The 18805-nt window shown below is 41.7% G+C and overlaps 1 protein-coding gene across 20 annotated transcripts in view; it reads right to left on the reverse strand.

Annotated features, from left to right (window-relative positions):
- The window catches only part of rap1gapa (RAP1 GTPase activating protein a), a 558062-nt gene that overhangs the window by 188616 nt on the left and 350641 nt on the right, over positions 1–18805 (reverse strand). Inside the window, exon 1 of one of the 20 annotated variants that reach the window (XM_072585953.1) lies at positions 10624–10627. The exons of the other annotated variants lie outside the window; for them this stretch is intronic. The gene's annotated coding sequence lies outside the window, so the exon portion shown is untranslated. Of the gene's footprint in view, positions 1–10623; positions 10628–18805 lie in introns of those variants that run through there. 20 annotated transcript variants of the gene reach the window in all.

The following is an 18805-nucleotide window of genomic DNA, read 5'->3' on the forward strand; positions in this document are numbered from 1 at the left end:
GGGGAGATGGGGTGTGGGATGGGGGAGATGGGGTGTGGGATGGGGGAGATGGGGTGAGAGATGGGGTGAGAGATGGGGGAGATGGGGTGAGGGATGGGGGAGATGGGGTGAGGGATGGGGGAGATGGGGTGTGGGATGGGGGAGATGGGGTGTGGGATGGGGGGATGGGGTGTGGGATGGGGGAGATGGGGTGAGGGATGGGGGAGATGGGGTGAGGGATGGGGGAGATGGTGAAGGGAGGTATGGTACGCGAGCAAGGGAGTTGGGGATAGGGAAAGACAGATTTTTAATCAGTAAAAGAATGGCTTACTTCTTCCCCCATACCTTATGGTTTTAGGAAGGTAGTGTTGGGGGTTGGGGTTGGAGTTCGGAGTTGGGGTTGGAGGTGGGTTGGAAATGGGAGTGGGAGATTGGAATAGGGATAGAGGTAGGCGTGGGGGTGGAGATGAAGATGGGTGGGGAAGATGGAGCAAGGGGAGATCGGGGTGAGGGGAAAAAGATGGGATTGGGATTAGTTTGGGGCAGAAAGAGGCATCTGGGTCATCCTGAACTTTATTACATCAGAATGTTGAAAATCTTCCAGATACAAAGAGACGTGAATAATATTATAATAATATCAAACACAATCCATCACTTTGCAATGGCACTACCTCAGGAAATATCTTTTTCAAGGCTGGAACTTCACCCAAGCAGCAGTGGTCTCACTTCCTGGTACTGAGCAGGTGACAGTGGTGGTTCTGGTGGCACATTGGTAATGTCCCTACCTCTGAATCAGACAACCCAGGTTCAAGCCCCACCTGCCCCAGAGATGTGCCACAACATCCCTGATCAGGTTCATTAAAAAATAATGTACAAAACTGGTTCATCATCTCCTTTGGGGAAGGCCAACCCTCAGTCGGGGCAAATAAATTCCACACATCGGGAGTTACTGGCCAATGATAGACCTGAGGCTCTTCACTAACCCCTTGAGGGTGTGGGGTTAGCTGCCCGCACTACAAACCCCAGGCCCAGGATCAACCAGGAACCCTGCCTACTGGTGAGTAAGAGAGGGCTATGGACAAAGGTGGGGGACAAGAGGGTCAAAGGGGACAAGGGGGTCAAAGGCATGGGTTGGCTTTTAAGGGGCATTCTTCCATTCTTGGTGTCATGTACCGAGTGTAACCCTGAGAACCTGCACATGAACATAACCAGCTTTGTTTCTCAGGGTCCTCATGTGGGATAAGGAACTAAAATGGAAACTGCTGGAGAAACTCAGCAGGTCTGGCAGCAACAGTGCAGAGAGATACAGAAGGGATGTTTTCAATTTGGTGACTCCTGATCAGGCACAAAATGTTTTCTCGTCTTACATGTTGGATTACCTGGAATCTTTCTTTAAATGGTTGCCTTTGATGCAGTAATGTAATTTCCCAGTTTATCCAAGCAACCCATCTCTAAAAGGCTCTGTCACACAAGATCCTAGTTTCTGAACAAGCTGCTCCAATCTCTGAATAATGATGTGGGAATCTTCAGCTTCTCTTTGCTCAGGAGTGGGGTCATCCTCGATGTAGTCACACTTCCCCCATTTCCCCCTCCCCACAAAACATCAGGAAGCCAGTGATCCTGGCAGTGGATATCAGGTGGGGATGATGATTTTTTAAAAAAATTCTTTGATGGGATGTGGGCATCATTGGATAGAGCCAGGATTTATTGTCTGTCCTTAATTGCCCTTGAACTGAGTGACTTGGTCACCAATTTCAAAGGGCAATTGCTGTGGGTCTAGAATCACCAGGAGAGGCTCAACCAAGTAAGAACAGATTTCCTTCCCTCCAGTACATGAGCAAATCAGACAAGTTTTATAACAGTCATTGATAGTTTTCCAACTTAAATTTTATGAATCAATTTCAAATTTCATCAGCTGCTGTCTCCAGAACACTGGCCTGAGATCTGATGGCCAGTGACATTACCACTGTATTATTATTCAGAGACCCAGATAATGTTCTGGGGACTGAGGTTTGAATCCCACCATGACAGATGGTGGAATTTGAATTCAATAGAAATTTAGAAATAAGAGTTTAATGATGACTATGAAACTATTGTTGATTTTTGGGGAAAGCCCTATCTGGAGCTTGGTTGTAATGATTGCAGGTGTTCATTCACCTGTTGTGATAAAGTGATGAGATCAGGTACGACACTTGTTTACCTGCTGCTCAGTTGTACACTTTTAGAAAGCAACAACCAACCACCACGTTCCAGTTGGTCCTGTGCGATTTTCGCCAACTAAGTTATGTTCAAATTACTCCCTCAAATGTTTGGAGTGACAGTTTGGACAAGTTGCTTAGAAGCGATCCAGACTTTTCAAAGGAGAATCCAAAGGGGTTTTACAATACATTAAGGACAAAAGGGTAACTAGGGAGAGAATAGGGCCCCTCAAAGATCAGCAAGGTGACCTTTGTGTGGAGCCACAGAAAATGGGGGAGATACTAAATGAATATTTTGCATCAGTATTTACTGTGGAAAAGGATATGGAAGATATAGACTGTAGGGAAATAGATGGTGACATCTTGCAAAATGTCCAGATTACAGAGGAGGAAGTGGTGGATGTCTTGAAACGGTTAAAAGTGTATAAATCCCCAGGATCTAATCAGGGGTTGGAGGATCTGAGCTACAGGGAGAGGTTGAACAGGCTGGGGCTGTTTTCCCTGGAGCGTCGGAGGCTGAGGGGTGACCTTATAGAGGTTTACAAAATTATGAGGGGCATGGATAGGATAAATAGACAAAGTCTTTTCCCTGGGGTCAGGGAATCCAGAACTAGAGGGCATAGGTTTAGGGTGAGAGGGGAAAGATATAAAAGAGACGTAAGGGGCAACTTTTTCACGCAGAGGGTGGTATGTGTATGGAATGAGCTGTCAGAGGATGTGGTGGAGGCTGGTACAATTGCAACATTTAAGAGGCATTTGGATGGGTATATGAATAGGAAGGGTTTGGAGGGATATGGGCTGGGTGCTCGCAGGTGGGACTAGATTGGGCGGCACGGTGGCACAGTGGTTAGCACTGCTGCCTCACAGCGCCAGAGACCCAGGTTCAATTCCCGCCTCAGGCGACTGACTGTGTGGAGTTTGCACGTTCTCCCCGTGTCTGCGTGGGTTTCCTCCGGGTGCTCCGGTTTTCTCCCACAGTCCAAAAATGTGCAGGTTAGGTGAATTGGCTTTCCTAAATTGTCCGTAGTGTAGGTAAGGGGTAGACGTAGGGGTATGGGTGTGTTGCGCTTCGGCGGGGCGGTGTGGACTTGTTGGGCCGAAGGGCCTGTTTCCACACTGTAAGTAATCTAATCTAATTGGGTTGGGATATCTGCTCGGCATGGATGGGTTGGACCGAAGAGTCTGTTTCCATGCTGTACATCTCTATGACTCTATGGTTCACAAATGTCCTTTAGGGAAGGAAATCTGCCATCCTTATGTGGTCTGATCTACATGTGACTCCAGACCACAGCAATATGGTTAACTTTTAACTGCCCTCTGAGTAATAAATGCTGTTTGTGCCAGTGATGCCCATATGCCATGAATGAATGTGAAGAAAATGCCAGGGTGTCTGGGTTACTGACGTGACACTGCACCCACTATCTCCACGACTGCACCAGAACCTTCTCAGGGTTCCCACATTGCTGGGCTGGAGCAGGTAGAATTATGTTAATGTTGGTTAAGCTTTACTGATGCTCATGAAGCTTCACATCAGTAACAGGAGGCCACCACCTGAGCAGAGTGGGTCACAGCAAAAGGAACATAAGTGTCATGATACCATTTAATGGCAGTTAATAGACCCCTATTTGTAACCAATTATCCTTTTGCTAAGGTGGTTTGATTATGTCGTCTGCTTAGTATCAAAAATAGGATTATTTCAAATCAATGGAAGAAGTGTTTATCTTTTCCAATATTAAGACATTATCATCAATAGCAAGTTGTTGTAGTTTTCCAGTATAAAACACCCATGAATTCTTAGGCAGGACTTGGAATGTGATTCAACGATTCAACTTCTTTCAGTAAAACCTGAACATTGGTTTATTTACAATAGTCACATCGTCAGAGTTCAAGAAATACCACCTTCAATAGTCACATCGTCAGAGTTCAAGAAATACCACCTTCAATAGTCACATCGTCAGAGTTCAAGAAATACCACCTTCAATAGTCACATCGTCAGAGTTCAAGAAATACCACCTTCAATAGTCACATCGTCAGAGTTCAAGAAATACCACCTTCAATAGTCACATCGTCAGAGTTCAAGAAATACCACCTTCAATAGTCACATCGTCAGAGTTCAAGAAATACCACCTTCAATAGTCACATCGTCAGAGTTCAAGAAATACCACCTTCAATAGTCACATCGTCAGAGTTCAAGAAATACCACCTTCAATAGTCACATCGTCAGAGTTCAAGAAATACCACCTTCAATAGTCACATCGTCAGAGTTCAAGAAATACCACCTTCAATAGTCACATCGTCAGAGTTCAAGAAATACCACCTTCAATAGTCACAGCTCAGACGATAGATACTCAAGAATTCGCCATCAGCTTATTGTAACCAGTGATTAACTCTACCTCCAATCTCAATGAGGTTAATCCATTGCTTAATATATTTATGATTCAAATCTATGATGGGGCAAATTCCAATAACTCATGTTTCAGACTAGTTAACACAAGAGCAGCCATCAAAATCAAATAGTAACAGAAACAGGAAGCCAGACTGACAAGCATTCACTGAATGCCAACAACACTGTCTGTTCATGACTTCAGTACATTTCACATCTCATAAAAGCTCAGGTCACAAAGCCCTGTGAGATATTCTGAGGCTATATAAATGCAAGTCTTTCCTTTCTATCTGTACCTTTCATTTCTTGGAGAGTGGGAAACCTGCACACTTTGAATTACAGTGCCATCTTTGTTTGTGTGCATTTCAGTAAAAGATTAAACATTGTGTTCTTGTGGGTGAAGTGTGAGAAACAAAATTGGCCAGAGAGCGAAGTAAAACAGATCAGAAACTCAGACATGATTCATGGTAACCAGAACACTCTGCCAAGATGAGCTTGGAAAAGTGCCTATGGCTTCCTCTGCTGTGTTGAAGCCATGAAGAAAGAGCCCATGTTCCATCAAACTGTGTCACATTAAACCGGAGGTGGCTGTATTTGCAGGGATTTTATCTTTTTCATTGCAATCCATTTATACTGTTTTCTTTCTTCCCTTTATTGTAATTCAGTGGGACCTGTCCAACCACCTTCAGGCAGACACTGGAACTTTCATCATTGTTAACTCAACCCTTATGTCCACAGGAGATTTGAGGCTTGTGACCTTGATAATTTTATTTAATCAAAGTCCACAATATCAAGTTGCTGAATGAAATGCTATTGTTAACATTGGTTATCATTCACTAAGCCACATATCAGTTCAATGCAGAAAAACAAAATGGGTTTTGAAGCAAGTTTACTTTAATGTACAGAGTAAAGAGGATTGTCCCTATTCTAGGCATTGGCCGTACCTGGGTCTTGTAGAGATGCACGATCATCTCCTGGGATTTGTTCTCTAAGCTGCACACTTCAAGACTGAGTCAAGTTGCTTTGCTACTTGTTCACATGTGCAGCTGGTTTCACTGACAGCACAGCAGAGTCCTGGCCCTTCATTTGTGTTGCCTTTTGCTGTTAGAATGATATTCCCTGGTTTATTTATCTTAGCCAATCCCATTACCCTCTACTTGTCCCTATTAAATGCTACTTTGTAGTAATCAATCCATCTTGCCAAGCTGTACAAGTCCACTTGTGTTTGGTTTGACTTTTCTCAAACTGATCCTGTTCCCCACTCCATTTCAGGTGTATATACATTATAGGTCTGACACAGAGCCCAGTGGAACCCCACCAATGGCCACTTGCCATGATAAAAAATAACCTTCATTCATAATCAACCTTTGCTTTTCCTGGCTCCACTCAGAAATCTGGCTCCAATTGCATGATTTCATCAATCACATGGTTCAACACTAAAAACCTTACCAGAAATCTAAATATATCACCATCTCAGAATTTCTCTTTGCAGCAAGGAGCACTGATCATTTTTGCAGCCAACTCCATTGAATATATTCAATGAAGCTCCTCTCACTGAAATCAATGCCCACTCCCTCTTGCCATTTATCCCACTACCCTTGCTTCTGGAATACATCCTAATCCTTTCCTGAAGACAGGCATCAGGTTTACTGGCCTGGAATTTACTCAATCATCTCTTTGCCCTTTTGTAAAGATTTATAGTGTGTTGCATACTTTCCAAATCTCTGCCACTACTCCCATTTCTTGGAAATAGCGTCAAGAGCAAGATCAGATCTGTGATCAGATCTGTGATCAGATCTGTGATCAGATCTGTTGACCACATTGCACATTACCTAGGAGTAACCTTTTCTAAACCGTGGGCTATTTTTCGATATTGTTTTAGGTCACCAGTGATTATTTTGTTTGGAGTTTCTATTTCTTGCTGCTGCCTTCCTGGAAATTCAACTTCTGGACTGGGAAATATCCCAAGTCACTGAAAAGGAAGAATTCATGAAATATATTTGCTATACTTGAATTACTTAACATTAAGTCAATTTGTGATTTTAGATTTAATGTACTGCAATCTTTTTAATTTACTTGTTGCAAATATAATTGTAAAACTGCTCAATATTTCACTCCATACCTCTGTTAACCTAATGCAATATCTTCCTGATCATTTATCCTGGTTATTCTTCTTTTCATTTACCTCATTTTGTATTCAGCAAAATATATTTATTCAAGTGGAAGCACTGTAATAATCTTGTGGTGTTGTGTAATAATGTTCGAGAACTAGTTTAATAATGTTCAAAGGCTAGTGTAATAGTGATCTTTTAGCACTATAATGTTATAGGACTAGAACAATAAAATTTTAAGATCCAGAGATACAAGTTGAAATCAAATCTGGAATTTTAAATGAAGCTATTATTAGGAGTAGTGATCATGAAAGTGCAAAGTTATTAAGAACCCATCTGGTTCATTAATGTCCTTTAGGGAGGGAAATCTGCTGTCCCTACCCAGTCTGGCCTCCATGCGACTCCAGACCTATAGTTCTGACTGCTCTCAAATGCTGCAGCAACCACTCGGATGTTTCCTTATGCTATGCCCAACGATGCACAAATCTCTACAATGGATGAAATAAAATCTTAGCTACTTGTTTCAAAAATATAAACCAACAATCTGTACTTCTGCTATTGTCTAGTGATGGAAAAGGGCAGCGGGCCATCTGCATACTTCTGTTTCTGTAACATTAATGTTAAATGATCGAAACTCAAGAAAACTTCAATAACTACAGCTTCATGTAAAGCTCAGCTTTCGAACCAAGCAAAGAATGACCGAGTAAACTACTTTTCAATTTTCTTAATGGTGTCACCATTTTCATCTCTTACTTACAGAGATTCGGGTACAGGCTGAGATGTAGGTTTTGATACCCGCCGTGCTCTGCTACAAATGGTCATTCTGTAACTGTGAACAAATCATTCCATGTCAGGATGCTATTTGAACTTGAATCGGGCTCTATCCAATCTCCACATAAATGCAACGGGCAGTAATCAGATTCAAGAATCTGAGCTGGATCATCTATTTGCCTGTTACTGAATCAAACTGGGACCAGCACAGGCGTGAAGAACAGTCAGGTGGCTGCTACGTTGCCAATGACCTTCAGATTTGTCTAAATCAATAGCTCTTGAATAAAAAATAAATTCAAGCAAGTACTGTTTCTGCAAGTAAAAGTGTCAAGAGTCAATATTGGTGTAGATCATGGATTCAAAGTTGATTTATCTCTTAGGAGGATACTTTTTGGTGCCAAAACACGTGCTGTGACCTATTCTCTGTATATGCTGACATCACCCATGCACCCCTCCCCTCAACCCTTGCCATTTTTTAGCAATGAAATAAATTGTTACAGTTGTACTTACCTGAGGAGCTAATGAATACATGCTCAGGGTTATATCCACCCTTTATAAACTGGCACCGGGGATTACACAGTCGATATGGGCCATGCTGCCAAGATGATGAGAGGACATCTACACAGAGGAGACAGAACAGAAAGTGGTCCTCCACTAACCCCTCCTCCCTTTCTCAGAATGTTTCAAAGCTCCAAAGGTTGACTTTAATGCTGCACTCTAATTTTTAATTTAATTTCTTCATCAGAACTGTGATGAAGGATTATTTTGCATCAATTAGCGAAGCTATTTTAATCAAGGTGCCCCAGCTGTAAGGTATTTGAATTTGATGACTTCAGTGTAGTTTACATCCTCAGGCAGGTGTTTGGATTTGATTGTAACTGTCGAACCATTTGACCTCGTAGTGCTACACAGCCAGAAAGACATATCACAACGTTCATACATTTCCTTTTGGACTTTCATTGTTCTATATTTGCAGTTAGATTGCAGGTGAATAACCATTCATATCACTGATGACATTAAATTATCCTGTCTCTTTCTTCCATTACAATTGGAAGGAAGGACTTATCTTGCTATAAATCTGTTCAGTGCAGATGTATAGATCATTGCAGAGTGAGGGCCCCCTCGATGATATTCTGACTTTCAGCTGACCAATCAGCAATAGACTGCTGTTATGATCAAACTTACTCAGTTTCAATATCCTTGGATTTAAGTGTGTGATGCAATATCGAACATTAACTCTGTTTAAGATTTGTATTAGCTCCTTATTTTAATGTGCAGCAGGGACCTTTATCCTGTGGTGACAGTGCATGGGAGGGGGAAGTGTATTGAGATGCACAAAGAACTGCCTCGCAGGCAGGACACCAACTATAGCAAAATGTGGGCCACTTCCTGAGTGGCAGCCAGTGACCAGTGAGTACCACAGGGGACAATGTGTGCATCCAGCTAGTCACATAAATGTTAATTATTACAAGATGGGAACCAAATATAGAATTCCCAAGTTTGCAAAAAACACAAAGCTGGTTGAGCAGGTGAGCTGTGAGCAGGATGCAGAGATGTTTCAGTGTGATTTGGACAGGCAGAGTGAGTAGGGAAATATATGATAGATATGGTGTGATATGGATAAATGTGAGCTTATCTGCTTTAGGAGCAAAAACACGAAGGCAGATTATTTTCTGAATGCTGATAGATTGGGAAAAGGGAAGGTGCAACAAGACCTGGGTGTCCGTATACACCAGACAGTGACAGTAACCGTGTAGGTGCAGCAGGTGGGGAAAAAGGTAAATGGATGTTGGCCTTTGGAACGAAAAGTTTTGAATACAGGAGTAAGGATGTCTTGCTGCAATTAAACACTGACTTGGTGAGACCACACCTGGAATACTGTGTGCAGTTTTGGTTTCTGTAGCCGTGGAAGGATGTTCTGGTCATGGATGAAGTGCAATGAAGGTTTACCTGACTGATTCCTGGGATAGTGTCACTGATATATGAAGCGAGGCTAGATCACTTACGACTAGATTCACTGGAGTTCAGAAGATTGAGGGGAAATCTTATACAGATTTGCAAATTTCTGACAGGACTAGACAGGGTAAATGCAGGAAGGCTGTTCCCAATGAACAGGGAATCCAGAACCGGGGCGGGGTGGGGGGGGGTCACAGTCTAAGGATATGGAGTAGGCCCATTTTGGACTGAGGTGCGGAGAAATATCGTCACCCAGAGAGTGGTGAGCCTGTGTAATTCTTTGCCGCAGGAAGTGATTGAGGAAAAAGATTGAATAGCCTAATCCTGCTCCTATGTTATAGGTTTCTGCCTTCGCTGTGGTCATTTCACTCATAATCCAGAAGCCTCGAAGGCTGGTCTGGGTTTGAATCCCACCATGGTAGATGTGCAATGTGAATTCAATGAAAAAAGGTATAAAAGCTAGTCTAATGGTGACCATGTACCACTATCAATTAACAAAAACATCCAACAGGTTCACTCATGTCCTTTAGGGAGGGACATCTTCTGTCTTTACCCGGTCTGGGCTTACATGTGACTCCAGAGCCACAGCAACATGGTTGGCTCTAACTGCCCTGTAGATCCAATTAGGACTTCAGTATCCCTCCATCTGGTGCTGACTGTTAATGAGACCCACCACCTCCTCACATTGATCCACTTCCTCCCATACGCTGTCCTCTCCTCCCCTCCTTATGTTGAGTTTCCTCCCTTTATTATTATTCCCTACTTTTCAGCTGCCTCCATTTCCCATGAGTGAATCACCACCTTCCCAGAGCTCTGGTGTGGCAGTGGTAGTGTCCCTACCTCTGAGCCAAGAGGCTGAGGTTCAAATCCCACCTGCTCCAGAGGAGTGTAATAGCATCTTGGAACAGGTTGGTTAGAAATCTCTCTCCACCTTCCCTCCCACTACATTGGTTTCTGATAACTCTGACTTTTTGTGGATGGACCCCAGGACTCATGATAGACCATTCATCTGACTGACCTGGACAGATGACCCTGACTGATGTTTACAGTTTCCTGAAATAAGCACTCATGCATTGGAGCCTCAGGGCTCAGATTATTGAGGTATAGACAACCTGACTGTAACTAGCTGACTGACTCTGCCAAAGCCCTGCACTGATATCAGAGCTCCCCCTTGATGCACTGTCTCCATGACCCCTGGCTGAATGGGAGCTCTTTTGAGATAAACTGTGTACTTCCCTTTTATGATGAGCTCTGGCTGCTCACTGCACGTGCCCTTGTCCAATCAGTTGCTGGCACAGGTATGCCATCACTCGATGTTGGACATCAACACGTCCACCCCTTTGACTGCTCACTGGCTGTGTCTCTGCACTAAAGGCAGCTGGAAACAAACGTTCTATGAGCCTTGAAGCTCTGGATGAGGGAGGGAAATGTGCAAAAATGCAAAACAAAGCAGGGATGCTGTGAACCCAAAGTGAGTAAGCACTAAAACATCAAGCAAAGATGCTGCAGCCTGGTCCAATCCGTTATGATGACACAATGGCTTTAAGAGTCTATTTAATCTATTTTTTAAATGAAGAAAGGTTGAGACAGAGAGACTAGGCAGTCTGCTCCAAAGCCAATAAAGTAAACAGCTTGTGTGGTCTTGGTTTTCACTTTTTTTTTAACTTGGAACAATAGAAGCAGCCTGAATGGGTGGGATCAAAATCCCACAGAACCAGGATTTTCAGCTTCAGCTTTTTGCAATTACTGGGGTCTTGAAGCTGGATGTGGAAGCTCTCATTCCTCTCTCTGTTACAGCTAGAAGCTCGGGTTCTCCTCCTGCTGCTAGAATTGCATATGAGACAATCTATTTGACTGCATTAGCCTTTGCCAAGGGCGTGTTTATAAGATGTTACTATGTTGGAACAGTTAGTTAGTAATAGTTAATATATAAATTAGGAGAAAGTGAGGCTGGAGATCAGAGTCGATGAGTGTGGTGCCAGAATAGCACAGTAGGTCAGGCAGCATCCAAGGAGCAGGAGAGTCGGTGTTTTGGGCATAAGCCCTTCATCAGGGATGTTATTAACTTGTTAAGCATTTTGATAGAGTTACAGTTAATCCAATAATTTTATTTTTATTTTGTCTATATTTTAATTATAGTATATGAATTATTACTATTATTTTGCTTCAGGTCTGGTAGTTTGACCAATCAAATTGCATCTGGAATAAAACTCTTAGAGAAAGTTTGGTCTAGAATATATTCTTAATACATTTTGAGGGGGTTTGATCTGGTCCATAACACTGTCCAATTAGTCGCTGTGTGCAAATAATATCTGCTGTAGCTCTTGAATGAGTGATGCAGGTCCGTGCCAGAGTGCAGTGTAAAAGATCAGAACCATTGTCTTGTAGTTGGATCGGAGCTGTGCAGTGAGGCTTGTACATATCCAATGCCGATGTCCATAGGTGGGGTTGTTGGGAAGATTCCACATGTACACACATATACTCCCTTCCCCACACATGCATACAGGTAGCCCCACACATATACACCCCTTCCCAGATATCCACACATACATTCCCCTACCGATGCACGTACTCCAGCAGCGAAGTTAACAGAAAGAAAAGTGCGATTGACTTTGCAGTTCAACCTTTGACCAGATGTATCTGTGTCAAAACACTTTACATCAAACACTCCAAAACAATCGCCCTTCCAATTATGAGAATAGGTAGCAAAATGGAATGTTCTTTAATGGTCATTAGGCAAACAAAGTTACAATGATTATTACACAGAGTCTTTGATGATATGACTCAAAACCAACTGCAAACAACCCAGGAGCAAATTGAACTGAGAGAGCTTTCAGACTGCTGTAGCAAAGTTTGTTGTCTGGTGACATTTTCTTTATTAAAGAAAAGAGGTGCTGTAGACAGACTTTAAATCATTTTGTATGTTACATACAAAACCTTATTGGGAAGCAGCACTCTTATATTCACATCTGGTCCAAGAATATGTGAAGTAAATCATTCTCAAACATCACCAAAATAAAACCTTTTTGCTTCACACACTCCCTTTTGTTGCCTGTGTTACTGTGTTACACTTTGATAAATGTTCATCTTTTCTCCCATATCCCCTTGTGGCTTTATTGAGTGACTGGCCTTTACAAAATGAATCAGAGATTAAGGTCTCTGTTATCAGAAAACAGGCCTGTTTTACAATCACCTAACAGGAGCTGTCAGAATTCCCATCACATCACACTACATTAATGTCCACTGAGACCATCTCAGTAACATTTACTGTCGTTTATTATAAGAACACATTGCATTTTTTTTTAACAAACTGCTGATTTGGTTTGGAAGAGGAGTTGAAGCAGCATGAATTAACTCTGTCAGCAATACTTAGGTTACTTATTTCAACTTTATCATCAGATTTTGTACAAAAAAAGTCATATTACAATGTTTGCTTTGTTAATACTTAAATTATTCCACTTGAAATAAACTTTAGATACCTACAAAATCTCTGCCTGTGTGTCTCACCCAGCACAAGCAAACTCTTTCAGTAATTCATTGACACATTGACAATCCTAAGGTATCTAAGCATTATGTTCAATGTCGTTAGTGACACTCTCCATATGCAACAAAATGTCAATCTTTACAATATTGCCATTTTAATCATTATCTTTGATTTGAGGTTAATGAAACATTTTTCTTGCATACATAGACTAACATAAATAGCTGTATTGTGGAGTCTGCCTCAGCATTCATACTATCACTGCTACATCGTCAAGCTTCAACCAGTATGCACTAGATACAAAGGCAGTAGAGTAATCTTATCCCTTGACATAAAAGGGATATTTTGTTTTCGTAGGGAGACAGTACATAGGAAAGGAAACTGTTAAGAATGGTTGTGATTTACTTTCAGATTATTGTTCCTGAACCAGGACAGCTGCTCTGATTACAGGTGAGAGAAAGGGTTTTCTATTGAACCAGATATTGGCTTGCTCAATGTTAGAAGAAATAGAACCATGGAAATGATACAGCTCAGAAGGGGGCTATTTGGCCCATCTTGTTCATGCAGACCCCAAAACACCCAGATGTCCTTTCTAATCCCATCTTCTGGTACATGGTCCATAGCCCTGAATCATACAGCACTCAAGGAGCACATGCAGATGCTTTTTAAAAAGAGTTTAGGGTCTCTGCCTCTCCCACCACCCTCTCCATAAAAAGATTAGAGGATGAGGAAAACCTATCTGCCATTTAACTTGAATCTCTGATCCCTGGTGTTTGAACCCTCTGCCAAAGGAAGCAGGTTCCTTCCATCCACTCAACTCTCAATTGAGAGTCCTCACTATTTTGTACAACTCAACCATATCAGCCCTCAGCCTTCTCTGTTCCAAGGAAAACATAGAAATATAGAAACTAGGTGCAGCAGTAGGCCATTCAGCCCTTCAAGCCTGAACCAACATTCAATTGATCATGGCTGATTATTCAATCTCAGTGTCCCATTCCCATTTTTTCTCCATACCCCTTGATCCCTTTAGCTGCAAGGACCATGTCCAGCTCCTTCTTGAATATATCTAATGAATTAGATTAGATTAGATTAGATTACTTACAGTGTGGAAACAGGCCCTTCGGCCCAACAAGTCCACACCGCCCCGCCAAAGCGCAACCCACCCATACCCCTACATCTACCCCTTACCTAACGCTACGGACAATTTAGCATGGCCAATTCACCTAATTGGCACCAACGGTTTCCTGTGGGAGAGAATTCCACAGATTCCCAACTCTCTGAGTGAAGAAATTCTTCCACATCTCAGCCCTGAATGGTTTACCTCTTATTCTCAGACTGCGGCCCCAAGCTCTGGAGCTCCCTAACATTGGAAACATTTTTCCTACATCGAGCCTGTCCTGTTCCATTAGGATTTTATATGTTTCTGTGAGATCCCCCCTCATTCTTCTAAATTCCAAGGAGTACAAGCCCAGTCGATCCAGCCTTTTCTCATATGCCGTCCTGCCATCCCGGGAATCAGTCTGGTGAACTCCCTCAATAGCAGGAATGCCCTTCCTCAGACTGGGAGACCAAAACTAAACACAATACTCCAGGTGTAACCTCACCAAGGCCCTGTATAACTGCAGCAAGACATCCTTACTCTGATACTCCAACCCTCTCACTAAGAAGGCCAGCATGCCACTAGCTTTCCTCATTGCCTGCTGCACCTGCACACCAACCTTCAGCAACTGTTCCACCATGACACCCAGGTCTTGGTGCACCTCACCTTTTCCTAAACTGCCACCATTCAGATAATAGTCTGCTCTCCTGTGTTTGTGACTAAGGTGGATAATCTCACATTTATCCATATTTTATTGCATTTGCCAAGTATTTGCCCACTCAGCCAGTCTGTCCAAGTCACCCTGCAGCCTCTTAGCATCCTCCTCATAGCACACACTGCTACACAACTTGGTGTTGTCTGCAAATTTGGAGATATGGCATTCAATTCCTTTATCCAAATTGTTAAACAAACCCAGCCTCTCCAATCCATCCTTGTAGCGCTAACTCTCCAGCCCTGGCAACATTCAAGTCAATCTTCTCTGCACTCTCTCCAGAGCTGTACATCCATCCTGTAATGTGGTGACCAGAACTGCACACAATACTCCAGTTGTGATGTTACACAATTTCATTATTATCTCCCTACTTTTGTACTCTATCCCTCTTCTAATGAAGGACAGCATTCCATGTGCTTTATCAAACTGTACTACTCCCATTAGGGACCTGTGCACTTGGACACCAAGATCTCTGACTATCTTCCCCTCTCAGTATATTCCCATTTATTATGTATTCCTTTTTACTCTTGGATCTCCATAAATACATCACTTTTCACTTATCAGAGTTGAATTCCATCTACCATTTTCCTGCCCACACTATTGTTATGCCAAAAGGGGAACCAATTGCTTTTCTTCTCTCCCTCCTCAACTGGCCATAACAAAGTTTGAATTTAAAAAAAGGAGGGGATATTGCCAATTCTATGTATTGATATGTAACAAATAAGGAACTAGTTCACTACAACAGAAAAAAAACTTGCTCAAGCAAAAATGAGAAGTTTATAAACAAAAGTTTTAAACAATGTAAATATATACAATGACCCTTCTTGAAAAGTAAATTATCCACATACAATCCCAAAGTCTTGGGAAGCAAAGGTATAAAATTCTGCAGAGTGGTATATTTTTCGCAACGTAACAGTTAATTTCAGACAAAAAGAATTATTCACAGATTACACCAGGTACTGCTGTGTAGCTGAAGCCATTTTCCACACAAGGAGTGGCTATTAGGATTTCTTCCTGGATCAGTCATGGCTGGCTTATTTCAATTTTTCTGGAAATACAGAGATGGTAGCTTCCAGGTGATCCCTTTAGGAACTCCTCTACTTGTGGTGATGAGGCCTTCCAGTGGGATTTCAATCAGACTTTGATGAGAGGGATTTCAGAGAAAGAAAGAGGGCAAAGGATCTTGCTTCAACAAATGATCTATCTGCCTGTCTATGTTCAAATGATCTATCTGCCTGTCTATGTTCAAATTCAATAACTTTATTAAACTTATCAGCCAGGTTGTGACCAACCTCTGAACCTGTGATAGACCCCATGACACCAGCTGAATGGTTTGTGTCCTTTGAAAATGTAACAGCATCACTTGCTGTAGCCAATCTCCTCTGTGCTTACAAATTTTCTTTTCAAAATGTCCAAGATATACCTATATATCTATAGTTCATGATATTCCAAATTCACGGTTTTCTAAATTAATATTTGAGATAATCTTCATTATACTATATTGTTTCAAAAAAATAAGTGAATCATTTTTATTGAGTCAGTATGGTGATCTTCCTTCCTTTCTGAACAGTTTCATTATGGAATCATGATGTATTTCTTATCTTAAAGGGTATACGACATTAAAGGGTATACAAAGTTGTTGTTGTATCATTTCTTTGACATTCTAGCTTTGTAATGAAGTCAGCGATTGGCACATGCATTTGCAACATAAAAGGACAAAGAAATGTTTAAAGAAGAAAAACAGTGGAAAGTATCTTTGGGTTAACTTTAATCTTTTGGAATAGTTTGAAGTCATATCCTGTTGGGAATCTCTTGTATTTTAGTAGCAAAATCCTCCCTAAAATACAACTTCAAATCACAGAGATTGCTTGGGGAAGTGAACAGTTGGCATTCCCAAAGTATGGAAGTGTGGATTTTGGCAGATACAACAAGGAAATTATGAGGTGGGATTGTCGTAATTCCACACAAATTTGTCACTCCCTGTGAATACTCCCTCTGTTTCAAATGTAAATAACTATTTGCAGCTTTCAAAATGTAAAATATTTTTAGATCAAGTAAACTTATCTCCATTTCCAATATTGGATAAGAATGAAAGGGTTTGCAATAGGATTAGGAACTTTGGCATCCTTTGGTTAATTCTCTTTTTCCAGCTGATATAAACAGGTCTGCAGCTTGTTCACAACTGGCAAAATAACTCAAGGCTAGAAACATGGATTTTACAGCAAGTAACTGTTTCCTGTAGCCTCCATACAACTTTTGCAGTACGTGTTTTTCAAGACCATGGTCTACAGAAGAAAGCATTGTTGCCTCCAAGTGAATACCTGCCAGGAACAGAGTCTGGTCCCATAGTGAGAAGATCCACTGTTCCCCTTCTTAAAAACCTGAGGATGATGACTTTAACATGTGTTTATATATTCAGCTCATTCACTGGGTGAACATAACACTTCAGTAATGAAATCTTTCAATGCTGGATATTAATGATAGTTTTACAAAGGTTAAGGAACTGTGTTTCTTTCTGAATGGAGAGTACATTCTTCGTACATTCTGGGCAGTGGTGATAATGGGTGGATTGTGTGCGCTCAGGCAGATGTGGGAGAGAATGCCAAAACGAATCACCAGATGACTGGATGAGGTTTTTGTGTTGACACATTAGGGCTGGGTCCATTTCCTCTCCTCCTCCCCCCATTCATCACAGGGATGAGAGAGGCAGGGTGAGTGGGGGAGGGACAAACTGTAGGTCATTTGCCATTTCAGTTTCTTCTGTGAAATGTCTGAGAAGTAACACTCTAAACCACTGCCCTTTCTTCAGGATCAAGCTCTGAACATCAACATCAGAAAACCAACCTAACTAAACGCCTGCCTCCACAACTTTGAGAATGCCTGTAGAATCAGCTTCATTCCACAAAGCCTGGCAGTATGGAGAGACTGGGAGATTATTCACGGCTGTATAGGATGAGACAAATTACTTTTTTTAGTTTTGGAGCAAATCAACCTATTGACAATCCCATTTAATTAATAACAAGATACATCTACCATGTTCCTCAAAGTTATTAATAAATCAAAACGTCACAATTATAAGGACCCCTATATTCTAATATTTCACAAAACCTTTTTGGTCTCTTCCAGACACTAATTGGAAACTCATTTATACTGCTTGTGCATCAAGGCAAGCCAAAAAAAAAAGTTTAACAAAATAATTGCCAAATACTTTGCATAAATTATTTTTTTTATTGAAGACTACTTCATGGAGGGGTCTAACCTGCCTGGTTGTTTATAACGTTCTGGCAGTGAATAGTGATTTTTCTGAGTTGCTGTTTAGACTGAGGGACAGCTGTGCTGCCTCTGTTTTCTGTCCAAGAATTGTAACAGGTGCAAACCTTAGGGCAGCACCAGCACTATCTGTCCAGTTCACTGGCAGTCTCTACTGATGTTTGAAATTGGAAATTTCACCCTCAATCATGGCCGATAGGCTTCTCAACCCCATTCTCTTGCCTTCCCCCCTTAAATGTTGATCTTCTTACCAACCAAGAACCTATCAATCTCTGTCTTCAATCTCTGTTTCAGTGGCCTGGCTTCCACAGCCCTCTGCAGCAATGAATTCCACAGAGACACCACCCTCTGACTGAAGGAATTCTCATCTCAGTTCTAAAGGGATGTTCCTTCACTCTGAGGCTGTGCCTTCAAATCCTCATCTCTCTTACTAGTGGAAACATCTTCTCCATGTCCACTCTAACCAGGCCTCTCAGTATTCTAGGAGAAAGTGAGGACTGCAGATGCTGGAGATCAGAGCTGAAAATGTGTTGCTGGAAAAGCGCAGCAGGTCAGGCAGCATCCAAGGAACAGGAGAATCGGCGTTTCGGGCATGAGCCCTTCTTCAGTATTCTGTATGTTTCGATCAATGTTCACTTTTGCCTCTCTCTTATCTTTTATATATTGAAATAAACTCATGGTATTGTTTCTTATATTACATTTCCCTCATATTTCATTTTCTTCCCGCTTATTGCTTTTCTTGTTATCCTCTGATGGTTTTTAAAGGCTTCCTAATGCTCTGACTTCCCACTAATCTTCACCATTTTGTATCTTTTTCTTTTTTACTTAAATGCTGTCCCTGACTT

Source organism: Chiloscyllium punctatum, chromosome 16, assembly GCF_047496795.1.
Source record: "Chiloscyllium punctatum isolate Juve2018m chromosome 16, sChiPun1.3, whole genome shotgun sequence".
Lineage (NCBI taxonomy): Eukaryota > Metazoa > Chordata > Chondrichthyes > Orectolobiformes > Hemiscylliidae > Chiloscyllium > Chiloscyllium punctatum.